Below are 25,736 nucleotides of genomic sequence, written 5' to 3' on the forward strand. Positions count from 1 at the left end.
GCAATTCTTGTATGTATTCATTACTTTGAGTACAATTTTCTTTGAGTGTTTGTTTGAACAAAATCCTCGGTCAAGTGTGCAACCCCACTCCCCTAGACTGCCCAGGGGTTGTAACAGTGACATTTCAAAGCTTAATTAGGTTAATTAGGCAAGTCATTGTATAACGATAGTTTGTTCTGTAGACATTACAACAACAAAAATTAAATAAAAAATAGCTTAAGCGGGCTACTAATATTGACTGTAGAATGATTAATTAAAAATTAAAAACTGCTTTTATTCTAGCTAAAATAAAACCAATAAGACGTTCTCCAGAAGAAAAAAACATTATAGCAAATACTGTGAAAAAAATTCCTTGCTCTGCTAAACATAATTTAGCAAATATTTAAAAACAATTCACCGGAGAGCATTTTACTGTATATCTGTACTAATTTACAGTTTCTCTTCAGTTTTTCTAGTTGTTTCTAAACGCTACTTATTTGCAATGCATTAGCTCTAGTTGTCTCTATTAGTCCTGTAAATCCTCACATGCTGCTAAAAGACTGAATCTGCTAGAAGACTGAATCTGAAAGAACAAAAAGGTGAGGATCAATGAAATCTCATCCCGGTGAAACAGCCCAAACCCACGTTATTTGAGGTCCAGCTTCCCCATCCATTCCAGAGAGGAAACATGAAGGAGAAAATGTGATTTAGCACAGATCTGTGAGCGTGCCAAGCACAGCTGGGTTACTGACAGCGCCTGCACTCGCGACAGCTGTTGACACACACATCCCATCCTTTAATCTGTGACTTCTCTCTGTGTTTTTTGCCATTAGATCAGATTTACACAGCTCTACCAGCATCGCCTGCTGGAAAATATATATTTTTGTCAAGCGTACTGTATATTAGAGGCCATTAACACTGTGGGTGAGGGGAATATATAAATTATGGTTGCTAAAGCTGTTTATTTGATCAAAAATACAGCACAAAAGTTTTAATAGTAAAAAAATATATATATATAGGGCTTGACATTAACTTTTTTTAATTACCGGCCACAGTGACTAGTAGTTTCGGATCAATTTAATCCACCCTCTCTAAATAAAATAAGGATTTTTTAAAATCTTAGTGACTCCAAAACAATACTAAATACTAGAGTATTTAATAAAATACTAGAGTATTTAATAAAGTACAGCATACAATACCCCAAATATATAATTCTTTTCCTATAGTACATCTGTAAAAAAAGAATCAAATAAAACAACTTTAACAATGACACATTTTATTTTTGGGATACTTGTTGAAAAGAAACCTTGGACGAAGATAACGTGTTTAAAATACAATTTTATTTTTTTTTTCTTCTAAAACTAGCTCTTTTTGCACATGCAAATTTTCTGAAAAATTACTGGTAGTTTTTGGGAGAGGGATCATGTGTAAAGAGGCACTTTCTGAAAAAACTGGTAAATTTGCTCTTGAATTAACAACAATAAATAAATAAAATAATTAAATATATATATTTGTATATAATTAACTGACAATGAACATTGTTAAATACATAATAACATGGCCGGCAGCTAGCTCTCTGCAACTCTCACGGTCGACCCCTGAAGCTGAGCAGGGCTGCACTCAGTCAGTACCTGGACGGGAGACCTGTGGTCAGTGTGAGTTATTACACCCCAGTATATTGGTGGGGATCGCCGTCTTTCTGATGAGACGTTAAACTGAGGTCCTGACTCTGTGGTTATTACAAAAAAGTGGGGGTTTACCCCGGCATCCTGGCCAAATTTGCCTACTGGCCTCTGTCCATCATGGCCTCCCATCACTCAGTCTCCTCTCCATATGTATATATGTGTATTTATGTGTATGTCGTGTACGACAGGGCTGCTCAACCCTGTTCCTGGAGATCTACCCTCCTGCAAAGTTCAGCTCCAACCCTGAACAAACACACCTGAACCAATTAAATAGGACCTGAACAGCACTTTATAATTACTGGCAGGTGTGTTTGATATGAGTTGCAAATGAAATCTGTAGATCTCCAGGAACAGGATTAAGCACCCCTGGTGTTTGATGTGTATGTTGTGTGTATGACTTCACTGTGGACGGCAAAGTAAGAATCTCATTGTACAGGGAAACGTGTGTCAATTGAATTGAATTGAATATCTGCCAACGCTCCCGTTTTTCTGGGAGTCTCCCATATTTCAGACCCATCTTCCGCCACCCTCCTGTTTTGTTAATTCTCCCAAAAACCTCCCATAATTTCCCACCCCCAGTCCTCAGCTTTTTGATACAGTCAGTAACACCCCCGGGTTGCCAAATTTGGAATAGTATGCGATCGTAGCGGCCAGCCGAAACCCAGCCCATAGTACAGTTACTAACACAACAGTACTGTAACTAACCCGGTTTTCACCCGATGTGTGTTTGTCTGCATTTGTCTGCCACACCTCCTTCACCCCTCCCCATTATTAACATTATTATGGTGGTGTAAAAATTCCTGCACAGCTAAATCATGCATTGTTTTCATTTTAAAATGTACTACTTATGACTATTAGACTGGGATGGCTAAACGGAAAGCATGTCAGGACTAATTTTCCAGTTTTATTCCCAGAAGCACGTCTGCCTGTTTTCTTGTTTGTTTTTCGCAGTGACCTTGGAGAATCCAGCAATCGTTTAGTCACACTTTAATTCACAGCGCTGTGTTCTTTAGTGTTTGTGGTGTGCTGCGTTTGCCCTTCAGAGGCCCCCAAAAAAATGATGAGAGCCCAAGCCGTGCCGTTCTCCTCATTAGAATAACAATGGCGCCTTTGTCTTGCCGCTTTACCCGCCGTTTGTCAGAGATTGCGTCTGAAAACTCGGCGCTACGCAAAAACGGTTTAAGTGATTTAAAGTGGCCTTACTTTATGAACCAAAGGGCGCTTGGCATCAATAATGCAAGAAACTCTGGAATGTGATAAAAGAGAGTTATGATACTGTCACATTGGCATAGAGCTAAAAAAAAAGATGAAATGGCCAGCAATTGGTTCCTTGATTTGCAACAGGAATAATATCACAACTTACTTTGTGACAGATCACAACAGTTCATTATCATTTGAAGTAAAGTTTTGTTTTTTGTTTCTAGGCCACATGTCAAACTTATCATTTTATGTGGCCCACAAGAGAAAATGATTCACACCAAACGCAAATTTAAGTATTCGTTTATAAATCGCATACAAAGTCAATGGAAACTGAGCAGCACAAATGACACAGAAGCATCTTTCACGCAAGTTCAAGATAGTAAATGGAAATTAATGTGAGATGCAAAGTTTCCTGTATTTAATCTATGAATTGAAAGGTGATTTGTGAATGAAAAGGTGATTTGCCTTGAGAACAGGATTATAATAAAAGTTCATGAATTATGCAGTTCTTTATATCATCCGTCCACTATGCTGTTAAAAAAAAGGAATAATATTTAGAGTAAAAAAATAAATAAAAAATTGCAGCTGTGATTGCCAGAAGTTTACCATTACAAATGTGGTAGAAACAGATTTGTGCTAAGCTGTTAGCATTGTGGAAGATCACCTACTGCACCTTTAATTGTTGTATAAATCTTGCCTTCAAAATGTGCTTCTTTGGTCTTATCCATATTTCTTTGCACGTTGAACGCATCGATCACAACAGAAAAAAAAACAAAAAAAACAAAACTGCAACTGTGTTAATTGCCTTAATTTTAACGCATTAAATATTTCAAATTAATCGCATGCGTTAACGGACTAATTTTGACAGCTCTAATATTTATATATATATATATATATATATATATATATTTATACATATATATATATATATATGTATATATATATACACACACACACACACACACACACACACACACACACACACACAGTATGTCACAAAAGTAAGTACACCCTTCCCATTTCAGCAAATATTTATTTATAATTTAATAATTTTGACTTCAATTGTATATAATGTACATATCTTAAATGTAGTATTGTGCACTCAAAAATGATTTATTTAAAATGAGCTGAAACTAATTCCTGCGATTTATTTATTTATTTATTAATTGTTTTTGACAACACACCAGTGTTTTTTAAGTACTAACGCTACACATGACATTAATATATGGATTTTCACTGCAGCCTCTTTATTTTTGTACCATTAAAAATTATGGTCATTTTTTACACTGTATAAACTACACATACTGAACTATTATGCACTCTGATTGGCTCATTCCGATTGGCCACAATCTGATTTTTCCACAATTTTCATTTATTCATTCATTTATTTTCCTTCAGTTTCGGCTTAGTACCTTTATTCATCAGAGGACGCCACTGCAGAATGAACCACTAACTTATCCAGCATATGTTTTACACAGCGGATGGCCTTCCAGCGGCAACCCAGTACTGGAAAAAATCCATACACACACACACACACACACACACACACACACACACACACACACACACACACTCATAAACTACGGGCACTTTTGTTAACCCAATTCACCAGCGCGTGTCTTTAGAATGAGGGGGGGGGGGGCACCGGGAGGAAACCCATGCCAACACGGGAAGAGTCAAACTTCAGGCGAGACTCGAACCAGCAAACTTCTTACTATGAGGCGACAGCACTATCCACTACGTTGCCACCGGCAAGATTTTAATTGGTCTTTTTTTTTTTTTTGTGGTAGTAGGACAATGAAGTGTTGAAACTAACTTCTGTGTTGCTTTCTAACAAAAATGTGGAGTTTCCCGTTTGAAAAATCCTTAAAATAGACCAAACTAAAATGCTTTGCAATGGAAATGTACTGCTTACATTGGCACAAATATGGTGCTCCTCCTGTTTTTTTGTATTTTAAAGAGGAACATGCTATGACTCTGATGAGTGTTTGCCTTTATAATTCATTTAAGCTGAATCTACTTGTTTGCATCCCACTGGTGCATGTAAACAATCATTCATGACAACATTTAAAGTCTTTTAAACTCTGGTTTGGCACAAGTAGAAACAAAAGACTTCCAAGTCTGCATGCCGGAGATCAAACGCCAAGCTGTTTGTGCAATCAATGGTGAATCTACTTATGTAAAAGCCCTCAGGATAAAGGTTGTGTCAGATGTCAAACGCTGAGGATGTATAAATACAGGGAAAAGTGTAATATTATGAAAAGTTTGTACTGTTTCAAAGGACTGGTTTCTGTTTGAATAGCTTTCAACATGTAATTTATTCCCGTGATGGAAAGCTGAATTTTTTATTTTTTTTTGCAGCAATAGTCTTCAGTGTCTCATGATCATTTAGAGAAATTTAGCGCTTAATGTTTTTGTGAAGTATGTGTTTTTTTCAGGATGTTTGTTTATTTGACAGTCAAGACAAAAAAAGATTTATTTAAATTAGAATAATAAATATATTTCTTTTCATTATATTTAACATTTGTGATTTTATTTTGACAGGTTGTCAGGATCTTAACATCAGTTTTGTAATTTATTGCATCCTTGCTGACCAAAGCATTCCTTTCTCAATAATAATAATAATAATAATAATAATAATAATAATAATAATTAAGAAAATGTGCTGATTTTAAACATATCCATGAATATGTAATATATAAATTAAAACAAATAACTGTGTACTAAATATGAAATGTAATAAAATAATTACCAAATGATAAAATAATAATTAATAAATTGTAATAACAATAAAAAAAAAAACACTGGAATATCTGATAAATTTAATAAAAACCAGTCAAAACATAATATAATTTCTTTAAATTAGAATTATAAATATAATTTTTTAATATTTAACATTTGTGATTTTATTATGATAGCATCTTAACATCAGTGTTGTGATTTATTACATCCTTGCTGAATAAAGAATTACTTTCTCAATAATAATAATAATAAAAAAAAATAATAATAATAAAGAAAATGTGCTGATTTTAAAAATTTCAATACACAAGTAATATGTAAATTAAAACAAATAACCATGTATTAAATATGAAATGTAATAAAATAATCACCAAATAATAAAATAATAATTAATAAATTGTAATACCAACAAAATATATAAAAATAACACTGGAATATCTGACCAATTAAATAAATATCACAGTCAAAACATGATAGGATTTCTTTGAAATATTAAATATATATACTTCGTATATTCGTACTTCGTATTCCCTGACTTGTATTTCACTACAGTCTGGCAGTGCCTGCACACCGTTTTTTTATTTGTCTGTCACCTTTTCTCCTTTCTCGTATCTTTTTAGAAAGAAACCGAAATGCTTCCACACATCCGATTTAAAACCCGCTTTAGGTTCGATCATTTCCAGCTCTTTTTCTTCCCTGCTACTAGCAACACACTCCATTTCCGCATTACTGGATCTGTAGCGTCAACAGACCGCAAAGGATGATGGCCACGCCTGGGCAGATAGGAATTGTAGTTCCTGTTACCTCCCGTTCGCTTCATTCGCCTGAGAAACTTTTCTCAGAAATATAGTTTTATTGAATCATGCGACTACGGTAATATTGAAAAAAATTACTATTGCGGTAAGATTGTATTTACAATACCGTTACATCCCTACTTAATAATATGTAAACATGTTCGTTTTAGTGTGTTTTTTCTATAAACACAACTAATATTATCTTAAATGAGCATAACCAAACCTAATGTTTTCATTATGTACTTTCTTAAAGACACATCTCAGTTATCAAACAAAACAGTAGATCAAAGAAAGATTCAATTTCGGACGCAGGCCTGGCGTCACTGATCCACTGCCTGACAAAACTACCTCATCTGCATGTTAAGTAAAAGCCCATGCTGTGACTAGGTGGCGATAATGAATAATTACTGATATGGCGGCCCATTGCTCCCAAAAACATTAGAAGTTTATTAAAAGTATGGTAATAATAGTGAGGGTTAAGCTTAGGGTTCATTTTAAGGCATTGCTTGTTCTTTTATTTTTTCGTTTTCTATTTTGCGCTCCACATCGCTTCACTCCTCTCTTCATTTTGAACATGTGACTATAACCGAGCAATGGATCAATCGAATGGTCAACGAAGGGGGAGGGGTGGTATAATTGTTTATTTATTAAAATGCAATATAATACCCGTATAAAATAAAAAAAATTAACATTTTTAACAAAAAATATTTATTTTTATTATTTGAAACTTCTAATAAGGATCATTTCAAAATGTGGCGCCCCTATGCGTCGCATATTCACCTTATTTTTTATCAACAAGCGGGCGCAGCCATTTGAATCTTTTTGGCTCGAGACTTCCGATCTCATTCATTTCTATTCATTTTTAGACATTAAAAACTGCTCGTTTCGCAGATTGATGTTGCAAACTGATATTTCCTTATTATAATATTCTACTTGGTCTGTATAGTCAGGCAAACCTTTGTTAGTAGAGCAAGTAGTTTGACCGTTTTCTGCCGTTTATTATTTCTAGTTATTTCTCCCATAGGCGACTGAATCGGAATTTCTAAGACAATCGCGAAAACATTTCCGCATTTAGAATAAGGTCAATAATGCATATCGGTTTTCTGCGCCCCTGCTAACAGCCACACTGACTGACACAGCATTTACACAGCAGAGGCACAGCGCATGCTAGAGATGTGATGCTTTCCCTGGTCACGTGAGGCCAATTTGCAAATCACAGCACATTATGTTAGCTGAGCAATCAGAGCCTCTTGAGGGCGGACCATTCAGAGAAACTAGTACATATGACAGTCGATTTCATATTAGCCGAGTAGCTGTATATAATCAAAGTAAGATATATAAACAAATAATGTGATTCGTATTACAAATGAGGGATAAGCACACTTTCCTTTGCATCGTATAAACACAACCAAGCCTTAAAAACACACTGTGCACCACCCCTTAAACGCAACTGCTTTTTTCCCCTGAAATATAGCAGAGAAGTTCAGATTTCCACCCTATGCTTTAATAGGAATGCAAGCATATCTTCAATTGCGACCCTGCCCGCCCGCCGCACTATTTTTATTAATAATAGGTCAAGAGGTCTGCATGCAAATGAGCGTGCTGATAACGAGCTTTGATGTTGCAAATCAACTGTCAGATCAAAGCCGGGACTCGCAGACCCGTGAGGATTTGGCAACTGCAGTCTCCAACCTCTCTGTTTTCAGAGACCAATTAACACCTGCCTCCGTCTAATTGCCTGATGCCCTCCACACAGCAAAAATGCTTAGCAGGTGATTAGCGATGCAAAATAGGTGCTGGCGAGAGCAGCCATCCAGAGCCTGCGTGTTTAAAAACTGCTGTAAAGTTGAGCCAATCGTTTGGGCGGCTGTTCCCTCGACGTGCCAAAAAGAGGTCAAGATGAAACCTGCCGAGTGGATTCTGAGTGTTTGCTGAATTAAGATGCAAAGAACATTCACTGAAAAGCAGAGTTCTGGACTGTCGATTAACATCTTATCTAAACGCTAGGTGGCAGGTGAGATCTGAACACGTTTGGATGTTTTACTTACGTTTGCTCAGACCTACTGAGGTTTAAATTTAGCCAAGAGCTTCGTGTTTTTACACTTTCAATTTCCTAATTTTGTGGTTTGAGTATGAAAAAGATAGAGAGCCACTCAGGACTCTGGTTTTAACTTGTATACATACAAGTTAAAACTAAAACTCTGGCACAGTCTTTAGTTTTCTTCCGGGAATGTACAACATCACAATATTGCAATTGTAAATAAATAAGCTGAGCTGCATTAATGATGTGCTGTCAGCACTGTTTCACAGATCGAATATACTAATTCACATGTAATTCCTTTCCTACACTGAAAAAAGTGTTGCATGCAGAACTGTTGCAAACAATTTATTTGTGTTGAATTTAAACAATCAAATTAAATTGAATAATATTCAACTTAATTTGTTTGTTTAAATTCAACACAATTAAATTGTTTACAACCACTTAACGTAAAAAATTTAGTAAATCCAAGGAATCATCTTTGAATAATTTTTTTCAGTGTAACTGTTTATACATACTATAACAGTTTTAAAAGAACTTATTTTAATTTTTTACTTGGCATCTAGAAGCAGTTTTATCATAAAACCCAGCATAAGAGTTTTTTAAAAGCTCTTTAAAAAAGCTGTCAATCTTTTGAAGCCACATGAGACCCAAACCAGGGTTAAAGCATGAATATTTTTAATACTAATGTATTAATCCACCCACATGACAAGCAAAGGAATAAACTCACTACAGTTTGGCAAATATTGCAGTTGTTGGACAAATGTACCTTTGAGGTTATGCAGTTTATTTATAAGGATAGTACCTATTTTTAAATATGTATGCATCGTGAGCGGCCATCAGCATGTCATACTGAGTCGAGCAAAGAAATTGACGGTTGACATCTCGCCAAAAGATGACGACAGAGACAGCATAATAAGTCCTTAGAGCAGTGGTCACCAATCTTGTTCCTGGAGGGCCAGTGTCCTGCACATTTTAGCCCCAACCCTGATTAAACACACCTGAACAAGCTAATCAAGGTCTTGCTAGGTATACTTGAAACATCTAGGCATGTGTTGAGCCAAGTTGGAGCTAAACCCTGCAGGGACACTGGCCCGCCAGGACCGAGATTGGTGACCCCTGCCTTCGAGGGAGAAAACCCGTGTTTTCTCAGTGTAAATGTTTAAACTACATCTGATCAAATTATTATAGAACAGGTAAGTGACATTCTAAGTCTCTCTGTGTTGTATTTTGTAGTAATCTGGTAGTGTTTGCTTTGCTTTGAATTTTTCGGGGTAAATTTTTGTGACAACCCTATTGCAAAGGGAAAATCTTTGTAGACTGATGGCATTTCATGCTGTTCAGCCTTATAATCTGAAAAATGTGAGCAAAATCACCTTTTTTGTCATCACTTTAGATATTACGTGTCACATGCAGAGGAAAGGGAAGGACGATGACTCAAATGCAGGAACTCAAATGGGTTTATTAATAATAAATAAAACAAAAAGAGAACAAAAACAACCCCGAGGGGGAAAAACATAACTGAAACAATCATGACTAGGTTGGCAAGGAAAAAGTAGGACTGGACTGAACAGGGCTGGACTGGACACTGGGAAGAAAGAAAACAAACTGTCACAGGACAGCAGACAACAGAGAGTTATAAGCCTAATTATGAATAATTAACAAACAAACAGGTGAACTGAATAAACTAATAGGATAACAAGCAGAAGGCAAGAAGACTAGACAACGAACAGTACAGCACATGACACAAATAGACAACACAAGCCATGTGCTCGTGCAAAAAAGGACTAGAACACGCAGCCAAGAGAACTAATTAATCTTGTATTCACATGAAACATGACACTAAAGCACTCAAGCCGAGCACAACATACAAGACGCAATATCACAATATAACACATGCAACATACAAAACGCAATATCACACTTGAGGCAGTGCAATATGGCTGTATATCGGCACTGCTGTGGCACTAAGGCACTTCAGGCTGATAAAAAGGCAACAAAAACTCAAATAACCACTCATTACAACCGAGGTCTGCAGAAGAGCATCTCTGAATGCACAACATGTCCAACCTTGAAGCGGATGAGCTACAGCAGCAGAAGACCACACCAGGTACTACTCCTTTCAGCTAAGAACAGTGTAACATGTGTGGGGAGTCAACGGATCGTTCCAGAACCGAACAAGCCACAGACCATGTTATCCTTAAAAGATTGGTTGGTGCCTACGAGTCTGAGATTGATTTCATTTTCAAAGCAATCCACAGGATCCCAGCAAAAGGCAATCCACAGGACGACTATCCAGTCAACATCACAGTTGCGTGTTAATTAACTTTACACCTTAAAACAATAAGAGGCTCTACAATCAAAAACCCACCAAACCGGTTTTTGAGAAGTACCTTTTGGTTCGCGTGCCCTTTGGCGTCTGCAAGGAATACACATTCTCAGGCAGACACAGAAGCGATCAGAAACGCTTCCAAAGATTAATGGACATTTAAGTAAAACAGTTTATTTGAGTAATGTACGTTTGCTTTATGTTTCTGTAGGTTTTTGTGTGTACATGTTCCATGTGTTTAACAAAACTGTTATGAATAGTTATTGAGTAATAGCCCTCAGTGACAAATGAAATCTACAGAATGTTTGTGAAATACTTCATGTTTGGTATCGATTGAAAGCTAGGAACATTTCAAATGCATTGGTTTATATAAAGAAACCATACTATGAAAAGTGCCGATGTTATAAGACTTTATTTTAACCACTATGCTATCAAAGCAGCACCCACACCAGGTGTCAACCCGGCCTCCTAGAGGGCAGAATTGGGGTGTGACTCCACCCCGCACCTTTTCTGATTGGACAAGCATTGTGTAGACCCAGCCTCTACCAAAGCCTTTAAAACTTTGAACAAAGAAATTTCATCGTCGTCTTTTGCCGGTCATCTTTGCCAGTCGTCAACGCCGACGCTGCCCGGACGTCGCTCTTCTCGTGCTGTGGCCGTTACATCGCCTCACCGGAAGCCTCGTTACATCTAGGAGCAGACCGCGACCTTCACTTGCTGCCGGCTCGACCCCCGATCTGCTTGTGCAACCGCTTCAACAACAAGCCATCGGGTCAACACATCCAAACTCTGAAACTCATCCTAACTACAGGAACCCAGGAAGGACTTCGAACGCCGCCTTGTCCAACATCCGTATCCCTAGCAACCGACTAAAGAAACCCCTCTTCACCGACAAGGGAATTCCATCACGTCACTGAAGTTGCTACGCTGACCAATCAGCTTCGCCGGGATTTCCCTTTGGACCAGTCGAGGAAACCAAATTACATCAGAACGCAAGTAGCACAAACAAGGTTTCTATCCATTGCTGACTCTGGTGTGAATTATGTTTAAGTAGTAAAGAATAGCGAAATTCTCTGCTTTTATGGTTTCTCTCAGGTTGCAATGCTAAGAACGTAGCAAATGCTAGAAGTTGAATCCACTCAGTCATAACTCTCCTCAAACTGCTTGTGAGTGTGTGTATGTATGTGCGTTTGTTTGTTTTACGTAACGTTAGATTAGTACTTTGTGTTGTAGAGTAGCAATAAACTTTTGTTTCGCTTTAAGATCCGTGTTGGTGTGTTGTGTGCTTTATAAGTTAATGCCTCAGCTTCAGATACTGCTACCTTGCTTAATAAATAATTAGATACTGTTTTTATATTGTTATTGTTGGCCACGTAATAATATAATACAGAATTGCTTTACACTAAACGTTCTATTTGCTGGACAAATACTTAAGTTAAGTGTAAGCTTTAAATAATTCTATGTGAATCATGTTCGAATCTTTGATTCGAATCCCCAAAGTTTAAACATGATTTAAACCAAAGAGCTGATTCTTACACATGTTAGAGAATGTTACTATTATCATATTCTGATTTATTTATTTTTTGCATGGTGTATTGTTTGGCATGCTAAAAACAATATGACGAAATGTAATACTGCTTCCGACCTTTGGGGGGACAATAGATTTATATGCACCGTTATAAAGAACAGCTTACCTTAGAGAAAGAGTGAGTGTTAGGTAGAGTGTACACCGCACGACTGCGTTCAGTCCTATGTTGAGAACTGATTACTTATGTCGATTTTGTTTGTTTGTTTTAGAAAGGACTGTTTATTATTTTGCGATCCTTATACGTCTTAACTGTTTGCTTGCGGATTTCACCGGGAGATTAAGCAATGCTAAGCTCATTCATATTCTCTGGGAGCAACTTCCTCTCACGCAGCAGAGGGCAACAGTTGAGGAAGAGGACCAGGCATTTGAGTATTGCAGACGCGGAGCGTTGTTCGTAAAAGGACATATTGCCTAGATAAAACAACGGGCGCTTTCATAACAAGTCAAAGGACCACAAAAGGAATCATTGCATCGCTCTCAAGTTCTCTGAACGATACATTAAGTGGCCACTTACTTTCTTTAGAAAGACTATTTAGATTCTGAATTTCCAAAATGCCTTGTTTTTTATTTGTTGTGAATAATGCTTTTTTCAGTTTGATGATAAAACAATAGACAAGAGGGTAAAATAAAAAAAGAGAGTTAGTCTTTTTTTTATAATTCGTTTCAAGAGTGTTTATTCAGTCAGCCAAATATCTGTAGAGCCCCCTCAGAGTGATATCAATTTGTTAAGAGAGAAGGTGTTGCAACAGGAAACTGAGGCCACAATTGACACTGGCTCACAAAAATTGGACAATAGAAGATAGGAAAAACATTGCCGGGTCTGAAGAGTCGCAATTTCTGCTGCCACATTCAGATGGTAGAGTTAGAAATTGGCGTCAACAACATGAAAGCAAGGATCAATCCTGCCTTGCATCAACGATTAAGGCTGCTGGTGGTGGTGGTGTAATGATGCTGGTGATATTTTCTAGACACAATTTGGGCCCATTAGTACCAACTGAGCATCGTGCCAAAGCCACAGCCTACTTGAGTATTGTTGCTGACCATGTCCGTCCCTTTTTGCCCACAGTGTACACCAGGGGTCACCAACCTTTATGAAACTGAGAGCTACTTCTTGGGTACCGATTAATGTGGAGGGCTACCAGTTTGATAAACACTTCTCAAATAACAAATTTGCTCAATTTACTTTTAATTATACTTTATACTTTTTGGTAATAATTAAAGATATTCATCCATGTGAAGACACTGATCATGTTAATGATTCTCACAAAAGTTATCAACAATGATTTAACAGGATAGGAAATACCCTGTATTTAATGTATCAATGTGCAGCACTTTATTTTTATATATCTCTGCAAATACTTACATTTTTAAATGATTACTTCTATATTAGATGAAGCTTACTGGTAAGGGGCGCTATGGTGAGCTATTTTTAGAACAGGCCTGGGGGCAACACATGTGATCCTTGTTGGCTACCTGGTGCCCGCGGGCACCATGTTGGTGACCCCTGGTGTACACAGTGTGCCATGACATAAAGCGCGAATTATCTCAGACTGGTTTCTTGAACATGCCAATGAGCTCACTGTACTCGAATGGCCTCCACAGTCACCATATCTCAAACCAATAGAGCACCTTTAGGATGTGGTGGAACGGGAGATGTGTATCATTGATGTGCAGCTGACAAATCTGCAGCAACTGCATGATGCCATCACGTCAATATGGAGCAAAATCTCTAAGGAATATTTCCAGTACCTTGTTGAATCAATGCCACAAATGATTAAGGCAGTTCTAAAGGCAAAAGGGGGTTCAACCCGGTTCTAGTAAGGTGTACCTAATAAAGAGGCCGGTGAGTGTATATATGTTACATAAGAATAATCCAAGACCACATTGGCAAAAGCAGCAAAAACCTCAGCCCTTCTCCTCAATGATTTTAGCGGCTGCAAACACTTGAATCTTCTTTTGAAAACCATTTCAATGGCGGAGCGTAAGCACACGTGTCACTGTGTGTAAAAATAAAATAGTGGTGAATGGCAGTCGCCTCAAGATTTGATCAGATTTCAAGTGGCCAAATCCATGGATGCCCATCCAAAGGCTGAATATGATTATTTTCAAAACAAGCTCCATCTTTCAATAAAAAATGCCCTGCTCTGTCATTTACACCATTTGCATATGACTGTGATTGTTTGGTGCATGCGGAATGAATGCATGCAGAATGAATGTCGTTTAGGATCCCTTTTTTCATATAGTGATTTCTACCCACTGAAAATATGTCAGTCCACAAAATTATAGACCTGCCTGTTTGTGAATTGGACAATTAATACCCAAATGAAGATATGCCAGGCATTTGTTCGCCGCCAAATAAAACCGGATGGAAATGTTTGGCTTTCAAAACACATTTTTTTTTCTTCTGTTTGCGTACTGGAAATCATAAATGTGAGATTAGGTTATTTTTAATTCTCTCAGACTAAATGAATTCACGGATATTACATCGCTCCATCCTTCCTGGCTGCAGAATAATCCTTGCAGAAATTGGACATTTCCTCAAGTAAACATAAACACACTATTATAAAAGACACCTTGATATGAAAAAGGTGACACTGCTGGATATCATAAGCCTTAGACAAAAGAAACAATATAATAAAAAGCTAGTTAAGGTTTATAATCTTGTATTTTAGAAAACAAACAATTGAACTCGTCACCTTGGAATTATAAGGTTCTATCTGTGTTCTGAATGATTTTGAGATTTTGAGCTTCAATGTTTTTTATTTCCATATAGCAAACAGTATGTGTGTAACATTTCCTTTTTAAATAAAAAGTCTTAAAATGAAAACAACTAATAATAAACATCCCATAACGTAAATACGTAGTCATTTAATGTGAATATGTCAATAACTCAATTAAAACAAAATGTCCGATTGAACCTTATAATTAGGGCTGGGTGGTTTTTCCGATTTTTCAGATTAATTCGAATTTACGTTTTAAGACGATTTAATTTTTAATCAAATCGAGAAATCGCGATTTTTAAAATATATATATATTTAATACATTATAATGGCACCAATGCGCTTAGGTTCACTCTCTGTATGAAGCAGGAAGCACACCAGAAGCACCTGTCGGCGATGTGCCGCGACGCACAGCACCACATGGATGGATTTTAGAATTCTAAACAGGTTTCTATACACACACCTACGCTGCCCAGTCAAGATTCACGAAGCAGTTCTCATTTCACCTGGCCCACAGAGCGCCATCTGATTAGTTTCATGTTAAATATCCTGCGAATGTGCGCGTTTGGTGTGTGATAGTTTAAACTGTCATGTGCGCGCCGTGTCGCGGCATTTCTGGTGTGCGACCTGCTTGACCACCTGTTAAAGCGTAAAGTCAAGTAGGATTTTACTTGTTGCACGTCTGTGTGGATTGTAAAGATATATTCCCTCATCAAGTCCATAAACTCGATCTCAACATGTATGAAGGACGTAAAAGCCTGCCATGTGAAAAACCGCGCCGATCTTTTGGTTTGAACATGAGCAGAGGTGAGGGCCAGTAGCAGTGAAAATGAAAGTACCCGCCCCCATGACGTCATTTAGCTGACCTAGTGGAAAACCAGACAGATCAGGCAGCATAATACAGAGAGTGGAGCAAAGCGCATCAATTGATCGGTATTTAAAAGGGGAAAAAAGAAAAATAGATTAAATATATTATTTTATATTAGAGAGACATCTGGTGCTTGTATTTGCTCCTGCTATACGTCCACAACTTACCACATTGGGTTAAATTTACAGTTTCCATGTTCAGTCCTTTTCTTCCACTGTCTTTTTAAGAAAAAGGCAGCAGCATTACAACCTGTTCCTTAACCATATGGTTTTTCGAGTTACTTTTAAAGGGAATGTTACTTCAGTCATGTTGTTGTAATGTTTTGTGAAGACTTGTAACACAATTTTTTAAAGAAATCGAAATCGTGAATCGGTCAAACTTTATAAAAAACCTAGATTTTTTTTTTTGACAAACTATAACTGAATTACCACATAGTTTTCTGTTCTCTATATTATATCTTTCTATCTTTGGATATCTATTGAGGAAATGGATAAACCCAAAACAATAATAATGAGTTCCCATTAGACAGAATTAAGCTGTGGTCGCACTAAACGTTTCTCCCCATAGAATTCCATTCATACGCATGCGAATGCGGCGGACTGGAAACGCAAGCTCGTGTGACAACTTTCTCCATTCGCTGTATTGCAAAGTTTAAGCTTGGTTAATTCTGACCTGCGAAATTGCACCACAAGACTGCATGAGATCAATTAAAGATCCAAACATGACCTCTCTTATGGAGAGTAAACCCATTTTTTAAATAAATCAAATAAACATTAGAAAAAATGAAAACCAGATTAACAATTTCATTTCAAAACACCGTTCGCAAAATCTGCCAAAAATGATAGTGAAATGAAATAATTTTATTTTGATTTTTTATTTTCACTGTGACAACACATCATCCTTGTCAAATTGATAATAAAAATGAAGTTGCTGATTTAAAATTTAATTTTCTCTGCATTTCTGCATCAAGACTGCCAACCGGGCTCGAAATTAACTTTTTTACTTGGTAGCACCGGTGCTCTTAACCTCAAATATTTAGGAGCACCAGAAAAAAATTAGGAGCAGCAGAGGAAATTTAGGAGCACCAGCAAAAATGAATGAGCACTGCTGCAAATTGTATATTAAGGCGTTTTTGTATTTGAAAGCAACAAAAATTAGGACTAACAAAAACCAGAAACAACTCTCTAACTAATGCTTTGATTACTTAATATTTGTGCTATAATTTCGAAATGTCCAGTAATTATAAAATATGAATGATGACGATGACAATACCAACAATGAAATACATATCTCATGATCATGCTCTGAATGTGCTTTAATGCAAGTTGTGTGCTATAAAAGTCCTACTGTCACTTTATGAAAAATAAATTTATGGTTTGCATCAAACACAAATGATGCATTGCAGTAACAAATATTTATTTTGCACTATTGTTTTTATATGCATGCAAATTTAATAAATATTATTTCTGCTACAAAAAAAACGAAAGATTATACTAAATCATTCAATTCAGTGCTGAAAGCTGCAAAGCAGTAATCAGTGAATAAATATAAAAATAATATACATCTCAAGAAAGAATAGACAAAAAGTAAGAAAAGTCTCACTTCTACCACTTTTTAAAGGTTTTGCTTTCGGTTTGTGTCATTTTAATTACTCAGTCTCGTTATTTGCGGATTTTCATTTTTCTGTGTTTGTGGAATAAAGCAGGCGAGTTAACCAGACCAATATATGAGTGGGGCAGAGCAGGATTCTCACGATGACCACTGGCGCAATACCATTCTTTCTCATAAGCCACATCAGTGTAAATTTAGTAAAGGCGAGCTGCTTTGGCGATGATGTGTACAGTGTTAGGTTTTACATTTAGTAGACATTTGCGCTGAACACGCTGTGAATGCAACGCATCGAGATTTGGGCACCTTCTCCAAAAACACTCGATTGAACATGGAGCCACCAAATGGTAAATTTATGTACATACATATACATATGTATATGTATGTGTGTGTGTGTATATATTAGGGATGTGCGGAGCAGCCGGTATTTGTATTTGTATTTGTTGAGGGGGGAAAAGTATTTGTATTTGTATTTGTATTCGAGTAAAATTCAAAATGGCGCAAAAATATATATTTTTTTCTATTACACTTCTAATTTACGTTATAGTGAAAGTATTGTTTAATTATACCCATTATATAAATGATAGACATGCAATATTGGTTGTTGTTTTTGAACATGTGATAAGAAATGTCATTGAAAAGAAAATAACATAGAAGCCATTATCTCATCCATGGTTAAACCAACAACTAATAAAATACCATTGTGAATATTATGAACCCCACCACCACCATTTTTGTTGAAGGACACTGAATAGACAGAATAAAAACAAATAATACTTCAAAAAACTGTTCTTCTTCTGAAAGAACTTCTTTCCAATGCACAGAATTCCAAAAACTAAAATTAGCTAAATAAATCTAAATAAACCCCTGCCCGGGAGATCTGGCAGAACAAAAGTATTCTATATAATACTAAAAGATACAGCCCTGCTATTATCATCTGCCTGCCACAAAAAAGACACAAAGTTTTTTTTTTTTTTTTACTTTTTTATGTTTGAAACTGACTTGCTGGGGCAGAATGTGGCTGTGTTTGGTGCTTGTGGAGGATTTAGCAGAACATAGCTGTGCTGATTGATGGGATTGATGCTTGTGGGGGGTTCAAAGACAGTATCAGGAGAGGATGCTTTTAGTGCATGTGATAATACATTACATAGAAGGTTGCACGGTGGCACAGTGAGTAGCACTGTCGCCTCACAGCAAGAAGGTTGCTGGTTCGAGCCTCGACTGGGTTCTCCCCATGTTGGCGTGGGTTTCCTCCGGGTGCTCCGGTTTCCCCAACAGTCCAAACACATGCAATACAGGTGAATTGGGTAAGCTAAATTTTCCCTATTGTATGTGTGTGAAAGAGAGTGTATGGATGTTTCCCATTGCTGGGTAGCAGCTGGAAGGGCAGCCACTGTGTAAAACATGCTGGATAAATTGGTGGTTCATTCCACCGTGGCAACCCCAGATTGATATATATATATGTGTGTGTGTGTGCGTGCGTGCGTGCGTGTGTGTGTATATATATATATATATATATATATATATATATATATATATATATATATATATATATATATATATATATATATATACACAGTATGTCACAAAAGTAAGTACACCCCTCCCATTTATTTATAACTAATATTTATTTATAACTTTTCATTGGACAACACTGCAGAAATGACTCTTTGACACAATGAATAGTAGTCAGTGTAAAGTATTTATAGCAGTGTAAATTTATTGTCCTCTCAAAATAACTACAAATATAGCCACTAATAGCCACTAATATAGCCACTAATAGCTGAACCCCTGGCAACAAAAGTGAGTACACCCCCTAAGTGAAAATGTGAAATGTCAATATGGGGTCTCACACACACACACACACACACACACACACACGCACGCACGCACGCACGCACGCGCACACACACACACACACACACACACACACACACACACACACACACACACACACACACACACACACACACACACACACACACACACACACACACACACACACACACACACACACACACACACACACACACACACAGTCCCTGTCATTGTAGCCAACTCCCATATGCAAATTAAATCCACCAACGTATAAAGCGAGCTACTGGCCTGACTGGTAACAGCAGAATACGGATGCAAGCGTCAGCTGGTAAGAATGAAAAGGAACAGCATCACACCACCCCCATAGCGTTCGTTTTAAAGACTAAATGCAGCCATACGTACTTCTGGCTACATAATTCACAATCTCCAGAAATGTATATAGGGCTACGTTTTCAGAATGCACCTTTGTTGCTTTTAGGAACGTTTCTTTCTGCAAAATGTGATTAAAAAACTGTCCACTTTTGTTTGCAGCGTGAAATGAAGCTGATGATTGCTTTAAAATCCAATCTTATATTTAACAGTACATACACTATCATACTCAGCCCATGAGACCAGCGCAATTAAGCCAGTGATAAATCCACTGCATGTCATAAAAGACGATCTTCATCTAACAGAAAATTTTCTTTTGCACGTGATGATGTCAAACACACTCTTGGTTCTCTAACCCAAGCTTGATTGAAGTCTTCTGTCATGGTAATTTAAATGAACGATAGTAACTTAAGCTTTAATTAAATCTTCACCACAGAGAGCGAGAACAGAAGTTACGCTGTTTTCAGGTGGCGCGAGCGAATAGTCATTTAACTGCATGATTACGGTTCATAATTAGACACTGATATTGCAATTATGGGAGGAGCGTAAATCACACACACATCATGGATACACTTCAGGATTTACCGCCTCTCCTCGCGCCACTTTCTCCATTAATATTGATTGGGAAGAGAAGATTTGTTATGAACTCGAGGCTTTTCATTTGTTTTTGAGGACGTTGTAAATCGGGTTTGGTGGTAACTCATTGACATCGTGCATAAGGAAGCCTTTTAGGTGCGATTATGTAAATTGCATCTGCGATTGTAGATTACGAAATGATATGTTATTACACTACCCGTGGGGATCAGCGCCTCTACCGAGGAAAAAAAATTATTCGTTCTCACTCCTTTTTTTTCTTTTGTTCTTTCGTTCTTTTTTTCCTCGTTCGCTCTTTCTTTTCGTTCATTCTTAAATTATTTGTTTTTTGTTCGTTCTTGTTCTTTTTTCACTCTTTCTTTTTCTCTTGTCTGTTCATTCTTTTTCGTTCATTCTTTTTTTCTTTTTTATTATTTGAAAATTATTTTAATTTTATTATATACCTTCCTTTGTTCGTTCCTATTTGTTTGCTCTTTTTTTGTTCGTTCTTTTTTGATCGCTCTTTTTTTTGTTCTTTATTTTTTAATCGTTCTTTCCTTCTCCCATTGCTTCACCTGTTTTAACACATTTTATTCTCTTTTTAATATTTTTTTTATTTTTCCTTGTTGTTGTTTTTCTTGTATTTTATGCTTCTTTTATTTTTGTTTATGTAAAACACTTTGAATTACCATTGTGTGAGTGTCCTATATAATAAATTTGCCTTGCCCTAATCATATCATTCAATTGAAAAATTATAATAATAATCTAAATATGAATAAATAATACCAGTGCATAACATTCAGAATTGTCCTTTTCAAAAAAATGGACCAAAAATCTTGCGGAACTGTATCTAATCAGAGATTACAAATACATACAGCTACAAACACATGATATTCAAAAATATTGCCCTATTTTTGCACCAAGAATCAGTTCTTTGATAATTTTCATAATATTTATAATTAGACACTGATATTGCAATGATGGGAGGACCATAAATCACACACACATCATGGATTCACTTCAGGATTTACCGCCTCTCCTCGCGCCACTTTCTCCATTAATATTGATTGGGAAGAGAAGATTTGTTATGGACACGAGGCTTTTCATTTGTTTTTGAGGACGTTGTAAATCGAGTTTGGCAGTAACTCATTGACATCATGCATAAGGAAGCCTTTTAGGTGCGATTATGTAAATTGCATCTGCGATTGTAGATTACGAACTGATATGTTATAACTTTTCCGGCGGGGACCAGAGCCTCTAACAAGGAAAAAAAAATCCTGTCTGGAATTTTTCCGAATCTCATTATTGCTTGAGCAAACTTTTATCGGGTCCTTCATCAAGGCTTAGATACTGGCTAATGCGTTACATTAATTAGAGATACATTTCATTAGTATCTATAGATCGCCTGCGGTGAGCAGATAATGCAGAAGGACACTGGTTAAACAAAGGGAAACTTGATCAAGCCAGGGAGGTCTGAAAAACCTGGAGAAGTAATCTGCTGCCGTTTTCCATCTGTCTGTTTCTCATCTGCCATTTTTGTTGTTTTCAAGTCAAGTCAATTCAAAATTTATTTCTAGCACATTTAAAGGTGCAGTAGGTGATTTTCTTCAGAAACGTATTTTGGGTTGTACTGATTGAAAGTCTTTACACATTCCAATAGTAATGATTAAAGTAAATAATCTAAATGTATTTTTATTTTCTGGGCAAGGCATAAAATAAAAAATGTTCATCCAATTAAATTTTGTCGGACCGACAAATAACTCAATTACGAGTAAGGGTGTCACGATCCTCCAAATCCTCGATTCGATTACATTTTCGATTCTAAAGGCACGATTCGATTCGATTTTCGATTATGAATAATTAATTAATTAATGACCAATTAATTATTTGTAGCCTACCGTTTAAACTACCTGACCTGCATGGTCTTTGTTTTACCCATAATCAAATCACACAGTAAATGAATAAAGGCAAGATACACACATAATTACCACCTGTCAATCACTTTTTCTGCGGGACTCGTGAATAGGCAGTGATCTGTGTCGTTATAATGGCGTCGGTAAAAAAGACGCACAACCAACAGGAACCAGCCAACAGTATCTGAGGTGTTCGCTAAAAGGACTAAGTACAAGTGAGTGAAAGATTGAAGCAGTCCTCTGACTGCCTGGACCTGCTGTCTCGAGCGTATGGCTGTGTGTGCGTCTGTGTGGTCACGTGATGTGCATTTTCAGAGGTAGAGAGAAAGAACGGCTGCTCAGAAATGCTACACGCCACTGTGGATGTCAAATCGTTGTCGTTCTAAAATGCCATTTTAAAACAAAGACAGTGTAAACAGGGCCTGAGTGTGTACTTTTCGCGAGCGGATTTCCAATGGGGGTGGGCGGAGGATCGTGATGCCGGTGTTGTCTATCGGATGAACCGTACGTAATACACACATAGCAGAGCTTGCAAAACTGTGTTTTTTTTGTCGACAACACGAACGTTGTCAACATAACTCACTGGAAATCCAAAATGCTTCCACACCGGCGACTTCATTGAAAGAGGAGAGGGTTTAAGTTCTGTCGACGGGTCTCCTGCTTTTGCAGTTTAACAAGCACTTCAACAAGCCTGTTTTTTCCCGATTGGCAAGCCAAGCTGACATGGGGGCGTGGCAGCATCGACGATTCTATTTTTTGATTCGATAATAGAAATTGAGCATAAATTTAGATCGATTTCGATTAAAAATTTAAATCGTGACACCCCTATTTCTTAGCCGCAATTTTTAAATGTGTCAAAAAAGCTAATTATAGCTGTATACTATACAACGCTTGAATACTATACAACTATACAACGGTATACTATACAACGGTTCAACGCTAAGGATTTTTTCTACTGGCCCGATCGGTCCAGTGGTTCAGATTTTTACTTGCCCTGCCAATGTTTTCACTGTCTCTACCAAAAAAATGTTAATAGCTATTTCTTAGCCACAAATTAATAGACTGAAAAATATAAACCTTATTGTTGAGTCCTGCTATACTTTTTATGTAACAAAACATTTCTTTAACAAAAAAAACAAACAAAAACAAAGAAAAACAATCGACTTTTAAAAATAATTATTGTCATGTATCAAAAATATGCACAGTAATCTGAACTGGCTAAAGGTCTCTCAGATCACCAGTTAACTACACATAAATGGAGAGTTAATCTCATATTAAAGCAATGTTGTTGATTAGATAATTGAAAGATAATTAAACCATATTAACAAAAATAACCATAAGCAAAAGAAAGCAGGTAAAAAAACATACTGTGCGTGATAATGAAAGGTTGATTACACGGTTAAGGGTAATTAATAATTTGTTCAAAGCGAAAGTATCCGGTGCTGCTTACAAACTGAAATATTTGCAGCTCTTGAAAGTAGCAAGACTGTGTGTGCATTAGCATAACATTTTGTCTGTTCTATACAAAAGAGAACAGATCACAGTTGCGTTCCGGGCACGGTTGCTTCAAGCAAGGAAACAGGAGTGCGCTTGCGCTTTAAAGTCACGTGCATCACATCAGCTGTTAGAGCGACTGATCATCCTCTCATTCGGTATTTAGCTGCTTTCTATTGCTCGCAATTATTTTTGTTAGTCGTGCTGTTTCTTGATTCTAAGATCACATTTGCACGCATACTGGGTGACATACTCGAACCCTGCTTTTAAGAAAATCACTATTTATTAATTATTTTCAACCAGCCAAAGGGGCTAGTGGGAGTGACTGTCTATCCTGCCAAAGCTGAAACCAGCATTTGGCAGGGGGTAATGTTAAGCCCTGATTATAAATGTAATAACTTCAATAGTTGCACAATGAAACACAATAGATCAGGGATGTCAAACTCAATTCCTTGAGGGCCGCAGCCCTGCACAGTTTAGTCCCAACCCTGCTCCAACACACTTACCTGTAGGTTTTAAACAAGCCTGTAGGACTCAATTAGTTTGATCAGGTGTGTTTAATTAGGGTTGGAACTAAACTGTGCAAGGCTGCGGCCCTCCAGGAATAGAGTTTGACATCCCTGCAATAGATGGTTTAGAACAGGCATGTCCAAACTCATTCCTGGAGGGCCGGTGTCCTGCAAAGTTTAGTTCCAACCCCTAACAGACACACCTGGGCTAGCTAATCAACCTCTTAGGCTTTCTAGAAACATCCTTGCAGGTGTGTTGAGGCAAGTTGGAGTTAAAATCTGCAGGACATCTGCTCTCCAGAACAGAGTTATGACACCCCTGGTTTAGAACTTTAAATATTTATTGCACAGACCACAACTTACAAGATTTAGCCATTACTTTTGTGGCAGGATGTGACTATGTGAGGTGCTTTATTAGATTAGAATTACTTGTCACCGATGCAGAGAGACTCTTTCACGATACATAAACACTCTTGCCTTTCACCTCAATGAGGGAAAAGTAGTGCTTACTATATTTCCAGTTTGCAAAAGCTACCTTTGAACTTGCTGGATTTGACATTGTTAAATTAACATTGTGCATTAAATTTGGTATATAATAAACTTGCATTGCCTTAATCAAATCGTTTAATTTTTTTTTTTTCTTAAAATAGTAATTCAAATATTACAATGTATATTATTCAAGCTTATTCTTCCTCCACAAAAGTAACCAAAAATCTTGAGGAACTGTAGCTAATAGGAAAAAGGGATTATGGACAAATACATGTACTTATAAATATGATATTCAGAAAATATTGATATATTCTAATCACTAAGAATTAGTACTTAATTTTATTTATTTTTTTTATAATTTTAAGTAGGTTTTTTCATATTTGTTTTGAATAGATGTTTCCAACAAAATGCTCTGTATAGGATCAGAGAAATGCTGACTGCCAATAAGCAGTGAATAATACTTCATGACTGCAGAGTAAACAAAAGCCTATGGTTATTAAATAAAGGCGCTCGCTCTTTAAAATGATCAATACCAAACGCATCAGTGCAGGAAAATATGTAAAGCTGCACTTATCAATCAATTTGAATGAGTCACTGATGCTTGTATTGATCTCCAGTGAGCAGCGTATAATATTTACTCAGATTACTTTCATTTCAATCTGCTAGATTTGTCAGCATTAACTTCCTTGAAGCAGTCTGCAGCAGTGTGGAAAAATCAAGCTGCTTTTCCCAAGATTTACAACTGCAAAAATTGTGCTTTGTTTAAATGCAATGCAAATTCAGCTATCCATATTTTATGTAGATGATATATTTTATTAACATAACATAATACAAAATTGTCACTGAAGATGGCCATTTTTGCAAATTAATTTTTATGTTCTGCTATTAATACATATTTTTTGAGTTGTTGTGACTTTTAGCAGGTGTGTACTGCAAAAAAAGGTACTGTAACATTTACAAGAACACTGTAAATTATTAACTATAATTCAATGTATAATTTACTGGTAATTTTGGTTGCCACTA

The sequence above is a fragment of the Danio rerio genome, chromosome 8, assembly GCF_049306965.1.
Source record: "Danio rerio strain Tuebingen ecotype United States chromosome 8, GRCz12tu, whole genome shotgun sequence".
Classification (NCBI taxonomy): domain Eukaryota; kingdom Metazoa; phylum Chordata; class Actinopteri; order Cypriniformes; family Danionidae; genus Danio; species Danio rerio.